Source organism: Giraffa tippelskirchi, chromosome 14 (genome assembly GCF_054371585.1).
Source record: "Giraffa tippelskirchi isolate mGirTip1 chromosome 14, T2T-mGirTip1v1.2.pri, whole genome shotgun sequence".
Classification (NCBI taxonomy): domain Eukaryota; kingdom Metazoa; phylum Chordata; class Mammalia; order Artiodactyla; family Giraffidae; genus Giraffa; species Giraffa tippelskirchi.
The window spans coordinates 8564573-8582438 of NC_137288.1; the positions used below are offsets into that span (position 1 = coordinate 8564573).

A 17866-nucleotide genomic window follows, 5' to 3' on the forward strand; every position below is an offset into this window, starting at 1 on the left:
TCCTCCTGCTGCCTCAGAGGCCGGGGTTCTCGGGACTCTGGGTCGGAGCCGGGTGTGCTGAGCTCCGTGGCAGCCTCAGACTGGGCCGGCGGGTGTATCCTGGGCGGTGTCTCTGCAGCAGGCCTTCCCCGCCTCCTCTTCTCCCCCGGTGGGCCTGATGCCTCCGTGGGCACGCTCACCTGGAGCCTGCACTGGGCCTCACGGGCGGGGGGGTGGTGCTCCGACCCCTCCCTCCGGGAGGTGGATGGGGTGTCCCCGTCCTCGGCCTCATCACGTGGGAAGCTCTGCAACGACAGTGACCGTCAGCCAGCCATGCTGGGAGTTTTCCAAGCTGGGCCTGGCCAGTGGAACCGCTGCTTCTGCCTGCTCGAACTTCTCTTCCCAGAAGGGTCAGAGACGTGTGTCTGCTCAGATCCCCACCCGGGAGGAAAGAGACCCACCTGTGGGTGTGAGGTCAGCCTGGGCGGCCGCCGCTGCCCGCACACTCCCCATCGGGCCCAGCCTGCTCTCCCCTGGGGTGTGGACACAACTTGTCCGCAGGCTTCTGACCCCACATCCGCCTGGGCTTCCTTGAGGGAGACACACCCCGAGAAACCCGCATCCACACACACAGGCAAAGGACCCGGTGTTTCCGGGTGGCATGGGCGAGGTGGCCTGGCCCGGCCTGGGGCTCCCCGTGTTACCTTTCTGTTTCTCCGGGCAAACGGCCAGAGGCCTCTCGGGGGTGTCCTGAGCCAACGTCGACAGGGTGCCCACGCACACTGCCTGTGAGCTCTCCTGAGGCCCCGGCCTCTGGGCATGGGCAAACAGCAGAACATCCTGGCAGCAAGTGATCTGGCTGGGGGCTCCTCTCCGCTCTGGAGGCCTGGATACCCGGGTTGCGGGTTCTGTTGGGTTCTGTTGCCGGCAGGTGACATCATCGCCTGGGGTTCGTGCTGAGGTCCCTTCCCCAAAACTTCCCAAGGGAATCTCTGGGTTTCTGACTGCTCGACCACCCCCCTTAGGCCATGTGCAGGCACAGAGACGCCCACACAGCCCAGCCCACAGCCCTGGGGAGGCCTGGGTGCAGCCAGGGCCTGAGCTCCGAGGGCCCTGCTGCTCTCAGACCAGGCTCCTTCTTCTCATAAGTGGTGTGGCCCTGGACAAGCATATGCCCCTCAGGGTTTCCCCAGTCTCTCCATCTGCAGAGTGGGGGTCATTCTCCCATCTGCTTCCTAGGTCTGTCGGCCTACGAGCAGCTCCATGCCTTTCCACCTGGGGCCGATATCACGTGGAGCTCGTGCGCTGAGACTTCAGAAAGAAAGATTCCATCCAGGGCTGACATAGCACAGAATGGGGCAGAACGAGGCCTGGATGTGCCGTGGTACCCAGGAAAAGGCACTCCCCCTCCTGACTGTTTTGAGACCCCGCATCCAAGTTGGAGGACCGAAAGGAAGACTCGAAGGTCTCCCTCTCTTGTAGAAAAGAGTAGCCAACTTTCTGGTCCTCTGTTTCCATTGAGATTCTGTTCAAGTGTCCCAGCTCGGCTTCTGCGGGTGGCTGAGCTTCTAATGGCTCCCTGCGTTCTTGTCTTTTCCTCTGCAAACCTTCCGTCCTTTTCCCCCTTCTGGGGTGGATGGGCGCTGTCATTGCTTCTACCTTCGAGACAGATTGAGGAAAAGTCTGGACCATCGACTCCTTTCCTCTCTTTGGTTCCGTGTCTCTCTCTGGCTGTGTCCCTCTCTTTTCCTTTCTCAATTCCCTCTGTGTCTTCCTCTTTCTCTCTCGTGTGTGGATGGATGGATGCTAGGAATTCCACATGTATATGATTAGATGAGGGTTATGTTTTAGGGATAGGTTAGAGGGAGAGAAAGGCTTCAGGTCGGAGTTGGTCATAGGGGAAGGGTCAAGGGTGGTGGTGGTGTTTCTTGGAATCTGAGTGCTGTGCATTCTTCGTCTCTTTCCATATGAACCCCTTCTCAGATACACCACTTGGAAGGAGTCTCTCGTGTTCCGTTTCCTATCTTTTGCATTTGTGAATGCTTAGCTTCTCTGTTGTGAAGAGGTTCCATTGGATGGAAACCCATTGGTGTACTTCGTGTACCTCTTTCCCTTAATTGAAGAGACCCATTTCTACCTCCGCCCAGCAAATGGCAAGGAGACTCTGATGTTAAGGAGCCTTTGACCTACGCTTCTTTCTAGCTATCTCATGACATCAGTCTTTAGGGTGAGGTTTTTCCCCAATATTGAGGTGGTCTGAGATCCAAACCAATAGCGTTCTTCAGATGTAGCTGTCTGGGTTTCCCATGGACATTGATTGAAGAGGCTTTCTTGTTCCCATTTGGATAATCTCCCCTTCTGTGTCAGAGATGAGTTGACGATGGATGCTGGGGTTTGTTTCTGGACCCTCAACTTTATTCCATCGATCTGGATCTGTGTGTGTTGTTGTATTCCCAATAGCATACTGTCCTGCCGCTGCTGCTGCTGCTGCTAAGTCACTTCAGTCGTGTCAGACTCTGCGCGACCCCATGGCCTGCAGCCTACCAGGCTCCTCCGTCCAGGGCATTTTCCAGGCAAGAGTACTGGAGTGGGTCGCCATTGCCTTCTCCGATACTCTCCTGAGGATCCTAGTTTGGTCGTCTAATTTCCTTTCACACAACCTTGGATGTCCGTATCGGGGCCTTTTCGTCGGATTGTATTGACAATTTAGGCTCTTTTCTGTTTCCGTAACCCCTTTTGCAATTCTTTGTTCGGTGCGAAAATGCATTGGCATTTTGGGAGGAATAGCATCGAAGCTGTGGATTGCCTTGTGGGGCTGTGACATCATTTTACCAATAGGAATTCTTTCAAGCCCTGAGCACAGCTTCTCTCTCCAGTGATTGGTGTGGGCTTGATCTTCCTTCTTCCATCTCTCGCCGTTTTGTGAGAACAGGTGCATCCTTCCCTTCTGGGTTAGATGGACTCGTGGATATCACTTCAGTGCATGGCATTGTCAGTGGGGGTGATAATTCCCTTCTCATTGGAAGACTTTGCTGTGAGTATTAGAAATGCAAGTGACTTCTCTTCCCCTTCCTCCCTGTCCATCTCTCAGAGCCACCGGGAAACAGAGGCCTCATCCACGGTCACACAGGCCTGAGGGGGTGCAACTAGACTGTTGTTTCTTCAGGCCCTCAGTGCTGGACATCATCCGGGATCCTCTGTGTGTGTCTTCCTCAGTCTGGTGTCCCTTCAGACCTTTCCCTAGTTTTCACAGGCTTGTTGTGTTGGTGTTCTTTGTCTGTTTGGAGACGCATCCTTGATAAGCTTTGTGTTTCCACTCATTCGTCTGGCGATGTATGACCTGTCTTTTGCTTTTGTCATGAGGTCTTTCCCACAGTAGATATCTTTGATTTTGCCAAGTCCACTGTATTCTCTGGGTTTTTTTGTGGACTGCCTTTTAGTTTTGTGTGTGAAGACTCAAAGCACGTGTCCGGTTTCTGCTCATTGTTCTTCTAGATTGGTGACAAGTTTTCACGGAAAGTTTGTCTAGGGATAAGTGGAAGTGAACTCGGTGTAAGGTGTCAAGTCTCCATCTCCATTCATGTCATCCCCTGCAGTTTCCAATTCCCTGTTCCTGAGTGGTTTTGGAGACCTTGTGGGAAGTTTGGTTGCATTGGAGTTTGCATTACCACCTTGATTCGATTCACACTGTTCTGCCGTCAGGGACACTGTCAAGGGGGAGTGAGGAGCAGCCTGCACTTCCAGCAGTGACCACACGGTGGGGCGAGTGCTGCTCTCCCCTCTGGGAGCCCCAGGCCACAGGCATCCCAGTGAGGAGCCAGCTCTGTGCTCAGCTGAAAGGAGTTAGTCTCTCAGGGGCCTCTGAGCCCTTGCCTTTGGATCACCCAGGGTGGGCATTGACTGGGACAGAAAAAATTGCCCTGAATTCCATGGACGGAAGAGCCTGGCTGTGTAGAGTTCGTGGGTTGCCGTGAATCAGACACAACTGAGGACAGAAAAATTCAATACATTAAAACACTTTTGGGGGGTGGGGGTGAGTGAAAGGGGGTGATGTGGGTTTTTTTGTCTTATATAACAGCCAAGGGAAATCTAGTTTAAACCTAAATTCACATAGACGGGAAAGGTATAGCTCTCCGTCACCGTATTAAAAAAAAAAAAAAAAACTACTAAACTTTTCTGAAAGTTTATTTACTAGCTTCCTTGAGCAGTTCATGGTGAAGCATTTTTTTTTTTTTCTGTGACATTGGCCTCATTAAAAAGTACGGTTTGCCTTTACTGGATAATTTTGTTCATTGGTTTCTTAGGGAACCTTGGTAATATTTGAGTTTCCTGGGGAGTATGGTCACATGACCTGGCCCTGGCCAATCGGTGCGTTCCACCTCCCTGGCCACTGTGATTGGCTCCGGGCTGGGGCAGTGCCCAATCGGGGCCCAGGGCCGGGCCTGACGTTGGAAGCCAGGGGAAGACGAGCTGTCGTCCTGCTGGGGTAGGGGAAGGGGTGGGGCCGGGGGAGGTCAGGCTCCAGCAGTGGGAGGGGCGCCTGCGGCAGTTGGTGACCTTCCCGCTCCCCTCAGGGCAGAGCCGCCGGCCTGAGAATGAGGGCGCTGCTGAGCCCAGGGGCTGGGATGGCCCGTTGCTGCTGTGGTCCCAGAGCTCCACCCGAGACCTGAGGGAAACCTTCTGCCCGTGAGTCCTCTCCCGCTTGTCTGTCAGCTTGTTTGAAGCATGCTGGGTTTTCTGCCCAGCTGGCTAAGGGGAGTCCCTGGAAATGCAAGGGTGTGGGTTTTGGCAGACTTCAGGGAAGACATGCCAGATGAGCCTGGGAGACTCCAGCTTAATCTGGATTCAGGAGATATCTCTTCGGGCCAGCTAGTAATTGTAGGATAAGCCTAATGAGTCTTCACAGGATGAAGAGAGTAACGTGCCAAGGTAGCATTCGATGTCCTCATTCGAGAGGATGAAGCTGGTGCTCAGAGAAGGGGGGAACTTGGCCACAGCAAGGAGGTGTGCACCCAGACAGAACCCCCAGATCCGGCCATTGGAGCTCAGGGAGGCCACTGGTGTGGCTTGTCCCTGTGGCAGGGGCCGAGGCACGCAGCCCACCCTGATTCCTGTGGGGGCCTGACTTGGGAAGTGCCATCTGGTAGCTTTGAGACTCACCAAACCAAATTGCACTGGAGAGAGGAGGGACACCTTCCTTCATCCACCCCCCACCCCCGCCGGCTTCCCACATACCCTGACCCCTTTCTCTCGATTTCGGAGCCATTTCCAGAGTCCCGCTCATATGACCTCATTCGAAGTGCACTGTGGACGAGCTGCCATCTGCAGCTGCTACCACAGCAGCCAAGGGCTTTAGCTCCCGAGTACCTCCCTTCCTTTGGAACTTGGGGGCCCTCTACTCCCCACTTGCACACCACAGACCTTTGCTGAGGATTGTGGGGACCCTCACTCAGTTTGCAGCACGTTGTAGCCATCCCTGTCCTCCCTTGAAACTCAGCTTGTGAGCTCCTTTGGAGCAGCGTGGCCCACCTGGCTGCAACGGAAGAGACACAGCTGACAGTGAAACAACAGCTTAGATCTGAGAGCCGGAAAGCTCTGTCAAAAGGGACCTCCCTCTTCACGCCGTAGAGGCTGTAGGAGCCGCCAGGGTTTCGGAACCAGTGCTGGGGCCAAAATGACTCCACAGCTGTTTTCCTTCCTGGGGAGGGTTCTGGCTTGAGTGGGAATGGCTCAAGTCTAAGGTTCTGAAAGCCCACTGTGTGCAGATGCACGGTACACAGAGAGGAGAAGGTGGAGTCCTGCCCTGGAGGTGGTCACAGCTCACGGATGAGCCAGGCAGGCAGGCAGGCAGGGCATGAGAACACCTGAGCTGCCTTCATGAGTGAATGGTGTGGGGGCAGAGGAAGAGAAGCCGGTCTGCTCCCTCATGTGGTGCCCAGGGCAGGTTGTCCCCAGAGGAAACCCTTACGACGGTGAGGAGAATCCCTGCTGTTTCCCAAGGGGTTCCGTCGGTGCGTGTCTTCCCCGGAGCGCTCAGGCCGTCTCTAAAGTACACTGGCCATGGGCATTGCCTCTCCTTGGAACTTCCCATGTGTTTCTCTTTTTTATGGAACAGTGATTTTCTAGAGGGGTTCTGGGCCACAAGGATGTTGGGTCATTTTCTAGCCTTCTGTCATGAAGAACGCTTTCCTGGGCGTTGGGGTGGTTTGTTGTTCCAGCTCCCTTTCTTGGCTTCTTTTGGGAGCTGGTGCAACAAGACGAGCTCAGCCTCTGCCTTCTGGCTGAGATGTCACCCTTGAAACAGCAATGCCTGCCTGGAGATAATGATGGCAGTGGCCAAAAGGGCTTCGTTTGGCACATGGTATCTTGAAAGGACGTACACCGTCCTTTCAGATATCAAAGGCTAGTTCAAATGACATAAAAATGAGAACTCTCCAATGGAGTCTTACAGTAGGTGGAGAGTCCGAAAAACACTGCTTCAGTCATTTCACGGAGAGTCATTGATTGGGGACACCAAGAATATAGGAAGGAATGCACAAAGAAAAGATGAAATTGTGTTCAGGATCGGGGGAAGGGATGAACAGGGCGTGCTTGCCTTGAATCCAGGCTTTGTTGGGGGGTGGGGCATAAAGATCAAACGGGTCTGAAACTACCAAGTGGTGATGGTAACACAGTATCACCAGAGTTACACAACAGTGTTCCCAAATTGCAACAATGATGAAAAAGTTTACGAATCCCAACTTAACCAACAAAAATACAGGAAACCATACAAAAAAGAAAACATCACCAGAAAGGTGGAAACAAACCAAATGCAAAGCAGTTCAGGGGAAAGGAACTCCATGTCCCCTGGGGGCAGACCGAGTTGCCGGCGTCCACGGTGAGCAGACAGGGATGGAGGCTGCAGAGCCGACCGCTCCCCTGGACGTGGTGTTTCCGGCAAGGGCTCTGGGTGTCTGTCCAGAGCGGGGGCTCGTTCTCCCTGCAGGGGTGGGTGAGTCATCGTGGGCGTCTGGGTGTTGCGCGGGAGCCAGGGCAGGCTCTCCCTGCCGAGGCGGTGACTCCTCCTCTGCCTCGGGTTGTCCTGCCAGAGCCCGAGCAGGTACAGGTGCACGTGGAGGTGGAGGTTCTGGCTGAGGGGGTGGGACATCAGTGCCTGGGGCTGGGGGTCCTGCAGGCACGGAGATCCAATCTGCCCGGTGTGCTGGCCAGTACCCAGCTGGCCTGGTGTCTCTGCGAGGGCAAGTCTCGGTTCTCCATCTGCCCTCGGTGGATCCCTGGGTCCTGCACCTGGAGCCACCACCTCTGTAGGGACAGGTCTGGGAAGTGGAGCCTGGTTCCAGTTGGAGGTCAGTGCTAGAGCTGGGGGAGAAGCAAAGTTTGCCCACAGGCCAGCCTTGGCATGTGCGTATCCCGGGACAGAAAGCTTCCAAGAGATTCCCAAAGAATACCCAGCGTCGGATGTCTTTTGGGACTGAAGTGTGCAAGACGGGGGGCGGGGGGTGTGAGGCCAGTGCTTGCTGCAGGCCCAGCAGCAGCTTTCGGGGACTCGTCCCTGTGTAGCTCAGCACCCCGTCCCCACACACTCCCGTGCAGCAGCCCCAGCGTCCTCACCTCTGTGCTCTGGCGTGCTGGGCTCCAGGTCCTCCTGCTGCCTCAGAGGCCGGGGTTCTCGGGACTCTGGGTCGGAGCCGGGTGTGCTGAGCTCCGTGGCAGCCTCAGACTGGGCCGGCGGGTGTATCCTAGGCGGTGTCTCTGCAGCAGGCCTTCCCCGCCTCCTCTTCTCCCCCGGTGGGGCTGATGCCTCCGTGGGCACGCTCACCTGGAGCCTGCACTGGGCCTCAGGGGCGGGGGGGTGGTGCTCCGACCCCTCCCTCCGGGAGGTGGATGGGGTGTCCCCGTCCTCGGCCTCATCACGTGGGAAGCTCTGCAACGACAGTGACCGTCAGCCAGCCATGCTGGGAGTTTTCCAAGCTGGGCCTGGCCAGTGGAACCGCTGCTTCTGCCTGCTCGAACTTCTCTTCCCAGAAGGGTCAGAGACGTGTGTCTGCTCAGATCCCCACCCGGGAGGAAAGAGACCCACCTGTGGGTGTGAGGTCAGCCTGGGCGGCCGCCGCTGCCCGCACACTCCCCATCGGGCCCAGCCTGCTCTCCCCTGGGGTGTGGACACAACTTGTCCGCAGGCTTCTGACCCCACATCCGCCTGGGCTTCCTTGAGGGAGACACACCCCGAGAAACCCGCATCCACACACACAGGCAAAGGACCCGGTGTTTCCGGGTGGCATGGGCGAGGTGGCCTGGCCCGGCCTGGGGCTCCCCGTGTTACCTTTCTGTTTCTCCGGGCAAACGGCCAGAGGCCTCTCGGGGGTGTCCTGAGCCAACGTCGACAGGGTGCCCACGCACACTGCCTGTGAGCTCTCCTGAGGCCCCGGCCTCTGGGCATGGGCAAACAGCAGAACATCCTGGCAGCAAGTGATCTGGCTGGGGGCTCCTCTCCGCTCTGGAGGCCTGGATACCCGGGTTGCGGGTTCTGTTGGGTTCTGTTGCCGGCAGGTGACATCATCGCCTGGGGTTCGTGCTGAGGTCCCTTCCCCAAAACTTCCCAAGGGAATCTCTGGGTTTCTGACTGCTCGACCACCCCCCTTAGGCCATGTGCAGGCACAGAGACGCCCACACAGCCCAGCCCACAGCCCTGGGGAGGCCTGGGTGCAGCCAGGGCCTGAGCTCCGAGGGCCCTGCTGCTCTCAGACCAGGCTCCTTCTTCTCATAAGTGGTGTGGCCCTGGACAAGCATATGCCCCTCAGGGTTTCCCCAGTCTCTCCATCTGCAGAGTGGGGGTCATTCTCCCATCTGCTTCCTAGGTCTGTCGGCCTACGAGCAGCTCCATGCCTTTCCACCTGGGGCCGATATCACGTGGAGCTCGTGCGCTGAGACTTCAGAAAGAAAGATTCCATCCAGGGCTGACATAGCACAGAATGGGGCAGAACGAGGCCTGGATGTGCCGTGGTACCCAGGAAAAGGCACTCCCCCTCCTGACTGTTTTGAGACCCCGCATCCAAGTTGGAGGACCGAAAGGAAGACTCGAAGGTCTCCCTCTCTTGTAGAAAAGAGTAGCCAACTTTCTGGTCCTCTGTTTCCATTGAGATTCTGTTCAAGTGTCCCAGCTCGGCTTCTGCGGGTGGCTGAGCTTCTAATGGCTCCCTGCGTTCTTGTCTTTTCCTCTGCAAACCTTCCGTCCTTTTCCCCCTTCTGGGGTGGATGGGCGCTGTCATTGCTTCTACCTTCGAGACAGATTGAGGAAAAGTCTGGACCATCGACTCCTTTCCTCTCTTTGGTTCCGTGTCTCTCTCTGGCTGTGTCCCTCTCTTTTCCTTTCTCAATTCCCTCTGTGTCTTCCTCTTTCTCTCTCGTGTGTGAATGGATGGATGCTAGGAATTCCACATGTATATGATTAGATGAGGGTTATGTTTTAGGGATAGGTTAGAGGGAGAGAAAGGCTTCAGGTCGGAGTTGGTCATAGGGGAAGGGTCAAGGGTGGTGGTGGTGTTTCTTGGAATCTGAGTGCTGTGCATTCTTCGTCTCTTTCCATATGAACCCCTTCTCAGATACACCACTTGGAAGGAGTCTCTCGTGTTCCGTTTCCTATCTTTTGCATTTGTGAATGCTTAGCTTCTCTGTTGTGAAGAGGTTCCATTGGATGGAAACCCATTGGTGTACTTCGTGTACCTCTTTCCCTTAATTGAAGAGACCCATTTCTACCTCCGCCCAGCAAATGGCAAGGAGACTCTGATGTTAAGGAGCCTTTGACCTACGCTTCTTTCTAGCTATCTCATGACATCAGTCTTTAGGGTGAGGTTTTTCCCCAATATTGAGGTGGTCTGAGATCCAAACCAATAGCGTTCTTCAGGTGTAGCTGTCTGGGTTTCCCATGGACATTGATTGAAGAGGCTTTCTTGTTCCCATTTGGATAATCTCCCCTTCTGTGTCAGAGATGAGTTGACGATGGATGCTGGGGTTTGTTTCTGGACCCTCAACTTTATTCCATCGATCTGGATCTGTGTGTGTTGTTGTATTCCCAATAGCATACTGTCCTGCCGCTGCTGCTGCTGCTGCTAAGTCACTTCAGTCGTGTCAGACTCTGCGCGACCCCATGGCCTGCAGCCTACCAGGCTCCTCCGTCCAGGGCATTTTCCAGGCAAGAGTACTGGAGTGGGTCGCCATTGCCTTCTCCGATACTCTCCTGAGGATCCTAGTTTGGTCGTCTAATTTCCTTTCACACAACCTTGGATGTCCGTATCGGGGCCTTTTCGTCGGATTGTATTGACAATTTAGGCTCTTTTCTGTTTCCGTAACCCCTTTTGCAATTCTTTGTTCGGTGCGAAAATGCATTGGCATTTTGGGAGGAATAGCATCGAAGCTGTGGATTGCCTTGTGGGGCTGTGACATCATTTTCCCAATAGGAATTTTTCAAGCCCTGAGCACAGCTTCTCTCTCCAGTGATTGGTGTGGGCTTGATCTTCCTTCTTCCATCTCTCGCCGTTTTGTGAGAACAGGTGCATCCTTCCCTTCTGGGTTAGATGGACTCGTGGATATCACTTCAGTGCATGGCATTGTCAGTGGGGGTGATAATTCCCTTCTCATTGGAAGACTTTGCTGTGAGTATTAGAAATGCAAGTGACTTCTCTTCCCCTTCCTCCCTGTCCATCTCTCAGAGCCACCGGGAAACAGAGGCCTCATCCACGGTCACACAGGCCTGAGGGGGTGCAACTAGACTGTTGTTTCTTCAGGCCCTCAGTGCTGGACATCATCCGGGATCCTCTGTGTGTGTCTTCCTCAGTCTGGTGTCCCTTCAGACCTTTCCCTAGTTTTCACAGGCTTGTTGTGTTGGTGTTCTTTGTCTGTTTGGAGACGCATCCTTGATAATCTTTGTGTTTCCACTCATTCGTCTGGCGATGTATGACCTGTCTTTTGCTTTTGTCATGAGGTCTTTCCCACAGTAGATATCTTTGATTTTGCCAAGTCCACTGTATTCTCTGGGTTTTTTTGTGGACTGCCTTTTAGTTTTGTGTGTGAAGACTCAAAGCACGTGTCCGGTTTCTGCTCATTGTTCTTCTAGATTGGTGACAAGTTTTCACGGAAAGTTTGTCTAGGGATAAGTGGAAGTGAACTCGGTGTAAGGTGTCAAGTCTCCATCTCCATTCATGTCATCCCCTGCAGTTTCCAATTCCCTGTTCCTGAGTGGTTTTGGAGACCTTGTGGGGAGTTTGGTTGCATTGGAGTTTGCATTACCACCTTGATTCGATTCACACTGTTCTGCCGTCAGGGACACTGTCAAGGGGGAGTGAGGAGCAGCCTGCACTTCCAGCAGTGACCACACGGTGGGGCGAGTGCTGCTCTCCCCTCTGGGAGCCCCAGGCCACAGGCATCCCAGTGAGGAGCCAGCTCTGTGCTCAGCTGAAAGGAGTTAGTCTCTCAGGGGCCTCTGAGCCCTTGCCTTTGGATCACCCAGGGTGGGCATTGACTGGGACAGAAAAAATTGCCCTGAATTCCATGGACGGAAGAGCCTGGCTGTGTAGAGTTCGTGGGTTGCCGTGAATCAGACACAACTGAGGACAGAAAAATTCAATACATTAAAACACTTTTGGGGGGTGGGGGTGAGTGAAAGGGGGTGATGTGGGTTTTTTTGTCTTATATAACAGCCAAGGGAAATCTAGTTTAAACCTAAATTCACATAGACGGGAAAGGTATAGCTCTCCGTCACCCTATTAAAAAAAAAAAAAAAAACTACTAAACTTTTCTGAAAGTTTATTTACTAGCTTCCTTGAGCAGTTCATGGTGAAGCTTTTTTTTTTTTTTTTTCTGTGACATTGGCCTCATTAAAAAGTACGGTTTGCCTTTACTGGATAATTTTGTTCATTGGTTTCTTAGGGAACCTTGGTAATATTTGAGTTTCCTGGGGAGTATGGTCACATGACCTGGCCCTGGCCAATCGGTGCGTTCCACCTCCCTGGCCACTGTGATTAGCTCCGGGCTGGGGCAGTGCCCAATCGGGGCCCAGGGCCGGGCCTGACGTTGGAAGCCAGGGGAAGACGAGCTGTCGTCCTGCTGGGGTAGGGGAAGGGGTGGGGCCGGGGGAGGTCAGGCTCCAGCAGTGGGAGGGGCGTGAGGTCCGCCTGCGGCAGTTGGTGACCTTCCCGCTCCCCTCAGGGCAGAGCCGCCGGCCTGAGAATGAGGGCGCTGCTGAGCCCAGGGGCTGGGATGGCCCGTTGCTGCTGTGGTCCCAGAGCTCCACCCGAGACCTGAGGGAAACCTTCTGCCCGTGAGTCCTCTCCCGCTTGTCTGTCAGCTTGTTTGAAGCATGCTGGGTTTTCTGCCCAGCTGGCTAAGGGGAGTCCCTGGAAATGCAATGGTGTGGGTTTTGGCAGACTTCAGGGAAGACATGCCAGATGAGCCTGGGAGACTCCAGCTTAATCTGGATTCAGGAGATATCTCTTCGGGCCAGCTAGTAATTGTAGGATAAGCCTAATGAGTCTTCACAGGATGAAGAGAGTAACGTGCCAAGGTAGCATTCGATGTCCTCATTCGAGAGGATGAAGCTGGTGCTCAGAGAAGGGGGGAACTTGGCCACAGCAAGGAGGTGTGCACCCAGACAGAACCCCCAGATCCGGCCATTGGAGCTCAGGGAGGCCACTGGTGTGGCTTGTCCCTGTGGCAGGGGCCGAGGCACGCAGCCCACCCTGATTCCTGTGGGGGCCTGACTTGGGAAGTGCCATCTGGTAGCTTTGAGACTCACCAAACCAAATTGCACTGGAGAGAGGAGGGACACCTTCCTTCATCCACCCCCCACCCCCGCCGGCTTCCCACATACCCTGACCCCTTTCTCTCGATTTCGGAGCCATTTCCAGAGTCCCGCTCATATGACCTCATTCGAAGTGCACTGTGGACGAGCTGCCATCTGCAGCTGCTACCACAGCAGCCAAGGGCTTTAGCTCCCGAGTACCTCCCTTCCTTTGGAACTTGGGGGCCCTCTACTCCCCACTTGCACACCACAGACCTTTGCTGAGGATTGTGGGGACCCTCACTCAGTTTGCAGCACGTTGTAGCCATCCCTGTCCTCCCTTGAAACTCAGCTTGTGAGCTCCTTTGGAGCAGCGTGGCCCACCTGGCTGCAACGGAAGAGACACAGCTGACAGTGAAACAACAGCTTAGATCTGAGAGCCGGAAAGCTCTGTCAAAAGGGACCTCCCTCTTCACGCCGTAGAGGCTGTAGGAGCCGCCAGGGTTTCGGAACCAGTGCTGGGGCCAAAATGACTCCACAGCTGTTTTCCTTCCTGGGGAGGGTTCTGGCTTGAGTGGGAATGGCTCAAGTCTAAGGTTCTGAAAGCCCACTGTGTGCAGATGCACGGTACACAGAGAGGAGAAGGTGGAGTCCTGCCCTGGAGGTGGTCACAGCTCACGGATGAGCCAGGCAGGCAGGCAGGCAGGGCATGAGAACACCTGAGCTGCCTTCATGAGTGAATGGTGTGGGGGCAGAGGAAGAGAAGCCGGTCTGCTCCCTCATGTGGTGCCCAGGGCAGGTTGTCCCCAGAGGAAACCCTTACGACGGTGAGGAGAATCCCTGCTGTTTCCCAAGGGGTTCCGTCGGTGCGTGTCTTCCCCGGAGCGCTCAGGCCGTCTCTAAAGTACACTGGCCATGGGCATTGCCTCTCCTTGGAACTTCCCATGTGTTTCTCTTTTTTATGGAACAGTGATTTTCTAGAGGGGTTCTGGGCCACAAGGATGTTGGGTCATTTTCTAGCCTTCTGTCATGAAGAACGCTTTCCTGGGCGTTGGGGTGGTTTGTTGTTCCAGCTCCCTTTCTTGGCTTCTTTTGGGAGCTGGTGCAACAAGACGAGCTCAGCCTCTGCCTTCTGGCTGAGATGTCACCCTTGAAACAGCAATGCCTGCCTGGAGATAATGATGGCAGTGGCCAAAAGGGCTTCGTTTGGCACATGGTATCTTGAAAGGACGTACACCGTCCTTTCAGATATCAAAGGCTAGTTCAAATGACATAAAAATGAGAACTCTCCAATGGAGTCTTACAGTAGGTGGAGAGTCCGAAAAACACTGCTTCAGTCATTTCACGGAGAGTCATTGATTGGGGACACCAAGAATATAGGAAGGAATGCACAAAGAAAAGATGAAATTGTGTTCAGGATCGGGGGAAGGGATGAACAGGGCGTGCTTGCCTTGAATCCAGGCTTTGTTGGGGGGTGGGGCATAAAGATCAAACGGGTCTGAAACTACCAAGTGGTGATGGTAACACAGTATCACCAGAGTTACACAACAGTGTTCCCAAATTGCAACAATGATGAGAAAGTTTACGAATCCCAACTTAACCAACAAAAATACAGGAAACCATACAAAAAAGAAAACATCACCAGAAAGGTGGAAACAAACCAAATGCAAAGCAGTTCAGGGGAAAGGAACTCCATGTCCCCTGGGGGCAGACCGAGTTGCCGGCGTCCACGGTGAGCAGACAGGGATGGAGGCTGCAGAGCCGACCGCTCCCCTGGACGTGGTGTTTCCGGCAAGGGCTCTGGGTGTCTGTCCAGAGCGGGGGCTCGTTCTCCCTGCAGGGGTGGGTGAGTCATCGTGGGCGTCTGGGTGTTGCGCGGGAGCCAGGGCAGGCTCTCCCTGCCGAGGCGGTGACTCCTCCTCTGCCTCGGGTTGTCCTGCCAGAGCCCGAGCAGGTACAGGTGCACGTGGAGGTGGAGGTTCTGGCTGAGGGGGTGGGACATCAGTGCCTGGGGCTGGGGGTCCTGCAGGCACGGAGATCCGATCTGCCCAGTGTGCTGGCCAGTACCCAGCTGGCCTGGTGTCTCTGCGAGGGCAAGTCTCGGTTCTCCATCTGCCCTCGGTGGATCCCTGGGTCCTGCACCTGGAGCCACCACCTCTGTAGGGACAGGTCTGGGAAGTGGAGCCTGGTTCCAGTTGGAGGTCAGTGCTAGAGCTGGGGGAGAAGCAAAGTTTGCCCACAGGCCAGCCTTGGCATGTGCGTATCCCGGGACAGAAAGCTTCCAAGAGATTCCCAAAGAATACCCAGCGTCGGATGTCTTTTGGGACTGAAGTGTGCAAGACGGGGGGCGGGGGGTGTGAGGCCAGTGCTTGCTGCAGGCCCAGCAGCAGCTTTCGGGGACTCGTCCCTGTGTAGCTCAGCACCCCGTCCCCACACACTCCCGTGCAGCAGCCCCAGCGTCCTCACCTCTGTGCTCTGGCGTGCTGGGCTCCAGGTCCTCCTGCTGCCTCAGAGGCCGGGGTTCTCGGGACTCTGGGTCGGAGCCGGGTGTGCTGAGCTCCGTGGCAGCCTCAGACTGGGCCGGCGGGTGTATCCTAGGCGGTGTCTCTGCAGCAGGCCTTCCCCGCCTCCTCTTCTCCCCCGGTGGGGCTGATGCCTCCGTGGGCACGCTCACCTGGAGCCTGCACTGGGCCTCAGGGGCGGGGGGGTGGTGCTCCGACCCCTCCCTCCGGGAGGTGGATGGGGTGTCCCCGTCCTCGGCCTCATCACGTGGGAAGCTCTGTAACGACAGTGACCGTCAGCCAGCCATGCTGGGAGTTTTCCAAGCTGGGCCTGGCCAGTGGAACCGCTGCTTCTGCCTGCTCGAACTTCTCTTCCCAGAAGGGTCAGAGACGTGTGTCTGCTCAGATCCCCACCCGGGAGGAAAGAGACCCACCTGTGGGTGTGAGGTCAGCCTGGGCGGCCGCCGCTGCCCGCACACTCCCCATCGGGCCCAGCCTGCTCTCCCCTGGGGTGTGGACACAACTTGTCCGCAGGCTTCTGACCCCACATCCGCCTGGGCTTCCTTGAGGGAGACACACCCCGAGAAACCCGCATCCACACACACAGGCAAAGGACCCGGTGTTTCCGGGTGGCATGGGCGAGGTGGCCTGGCCCGGCCTGGGGCTCCCCGTGTTACCTTTCTGTTTCTCCGGGCAAACGGCCAGAGGCCTCTCGGGGGTGTCCTGAGCCAACGTCGACAGGGTGCCCACGCACACTGCCTGTGAGCTCTCCTGAGGCCCCGGCCTCTGGGCATGGGCAAACAGCAGAACATCCTGGCAGCAAGTGATCTGGCTGGGGGCTCCTCTCCGCTCTGGAGGCCTGGATACCCGGGTTGCGGGTTCTGTTGGGTTCTGTTGCCGGCAGGTGACATCATCGCCTGGGGTTCGTGCTGAGGTCCCTTCCCCAAAACTTCCCAAGGGAATCTCTGGGTTTCTGACTGCTCGACCACCCCCCTTAGGCCATGTGCAGGCACAGAGACGCCCACACAGCCCAGCCCACAGCCCTGGGGAGGCCTGGGTGCAGCCAGGGCCTGAGCTCCGAGGGCCCTGCTGCTCTCAGACCAGGCTCCTTCTTCTCATAAGTGGTGTGGCCCTGGACAAGCATATGCCCCTCAGGGTTTCCCCAGTCTCTCCATCTGCAGAGTGGGGGTCATTCTCCCATCTGCTTCCTAGGTCTGTCGGCCTACGAGCAGCTCCATGCCTTTCCACCTGGGGCCGATATCACGTGGAGCTCGTGCGCTGAGACTTCAGAAAGAAAGATTCCATCCAGGGCTGACATAGCACAGAATGGGGCAGAACGAGGCCTGGATGTGCCGTGGTACCCAGGAAAAGGCACTCCCCCTCCTGACTGTTTTGAGACCCCGCATCCAAGTTGGAGGACCGAAAGGAAGACTCGAAGGTCTCCCTCTCTTGTAGAAAAGAGTAGCCAACTTTCTGGTCCTGTTTCCATTGAGATTCTGTTCAAGTGTCCCAGCTCGGCTTCTGCGGGTGGCTGAGCTTCTAATGGCTCCCTGCGTTCTTGTCTTTTCCTCTGCAAACCTTCCGTCCTTTTCCCCCTTCTGGGGTGGATGGGCGCTGTCATTGCTTCTACCTTCGAGACAGATTGAGGAAAAGTCTGGACCATCGACTCCTTTCCTCTCTTTGGTTCTGTGTCTCTCTCTGGCTGTGTCCCTCTCTTTTCCTTTCTCAATTCCCTCTGTGTCTTCCTCTTTCTCTCTCGTGTGTGAATGGATGGATGCTAGGAATTCCACATGTATATGATTAGATGAGGGTTATGTTTTAGGGATAGGTTAGAGGGAGAGAAAGGCTTCAGGTCGGAGTTGGTCATAGGGGAAGGGTCAAGGGTGGTGGTGGTGTTTCTTGGAATCTGAGTGCTGTGCATTCTTCGTCTCTTTCCATATGAACCCCTTCTCAGATACACCACTTGGAAGGAGTCTCTCGTGTTCCGTTTCCTATCTTTTGCATTTGTGAATGCTTAGCTTCTCTGTTGTGAAGAGGTTCCATTGGATGGAAACCCATTGGTGTACTTCGTGTACCTCTTTCCCTTAATTGAAGAGACCCATTTCTACCTCCGCCCAGCAAATGGCAAGGAGACTCTGATGTTAAGGAGCCTTTGACCTACGCTTCTTTCTAGCTATCTCATGACATCAGTCTTTAGGGTGAGGTTTTTCCCCAATATTGAGGTGGTCTGAGATCCAAACCAATAGCGTTCTTCAGATGTAGCTGTCTGGGTTTCCCATGGACATTGATTGAAGAGGCTTTCTTGTTCCCATTTGGATAATCTCCCCTTCTGTGTCAGAGATGAGTTGACGATGGATGCTGGGGTTTGTTTCTGGACCCTCAACTTTATTCCATCGATCTGGATCTGTGTGTGTTGCTGTATTCCCAATAGCATACTGTCCTGCCGCTGCTGCTGCTGCTGCTAAGTCACTTCAGTCGTGTCAGACTCTGCGCGACCCCATGGCCTGCAGCCTACCAGGCTCCTCCGTCCAGGGCATTTTCCAGGCAAGAGTACTGGAGTGGGTCGCCATTGCCTTCTCCGATACTCTCCTGAGGATCCTAGTTTGGTCGT

The 17866-nt window shown here is 55.3% G+C and overlaps 1 long non-coding RNA gene across 1 annotated transcript in view; it reads left to right on the forward strand.

The window, feature by feature from the left end:
• The window catches only part of LOC145534162 (uncharacterized), a 40444-nt gene extending 26054 nt beyond the window's left edge, over nt 1-14390 (forward strand). Inside the window, exons 5-6 of the long non-coding RNA XR_014074293.1 lie at nt 4554-4665; nt 12184-14390. This is a non-coding gene — a long non-coding RNA (uncharacterized LOC145534162). The remainder of the gene's footprint in view (nt 1-4553; nt 4666-12183) is intronic.
• The last annotated feature ends 3476 nt before the right edge of the window (nt 14391-17866 follow it).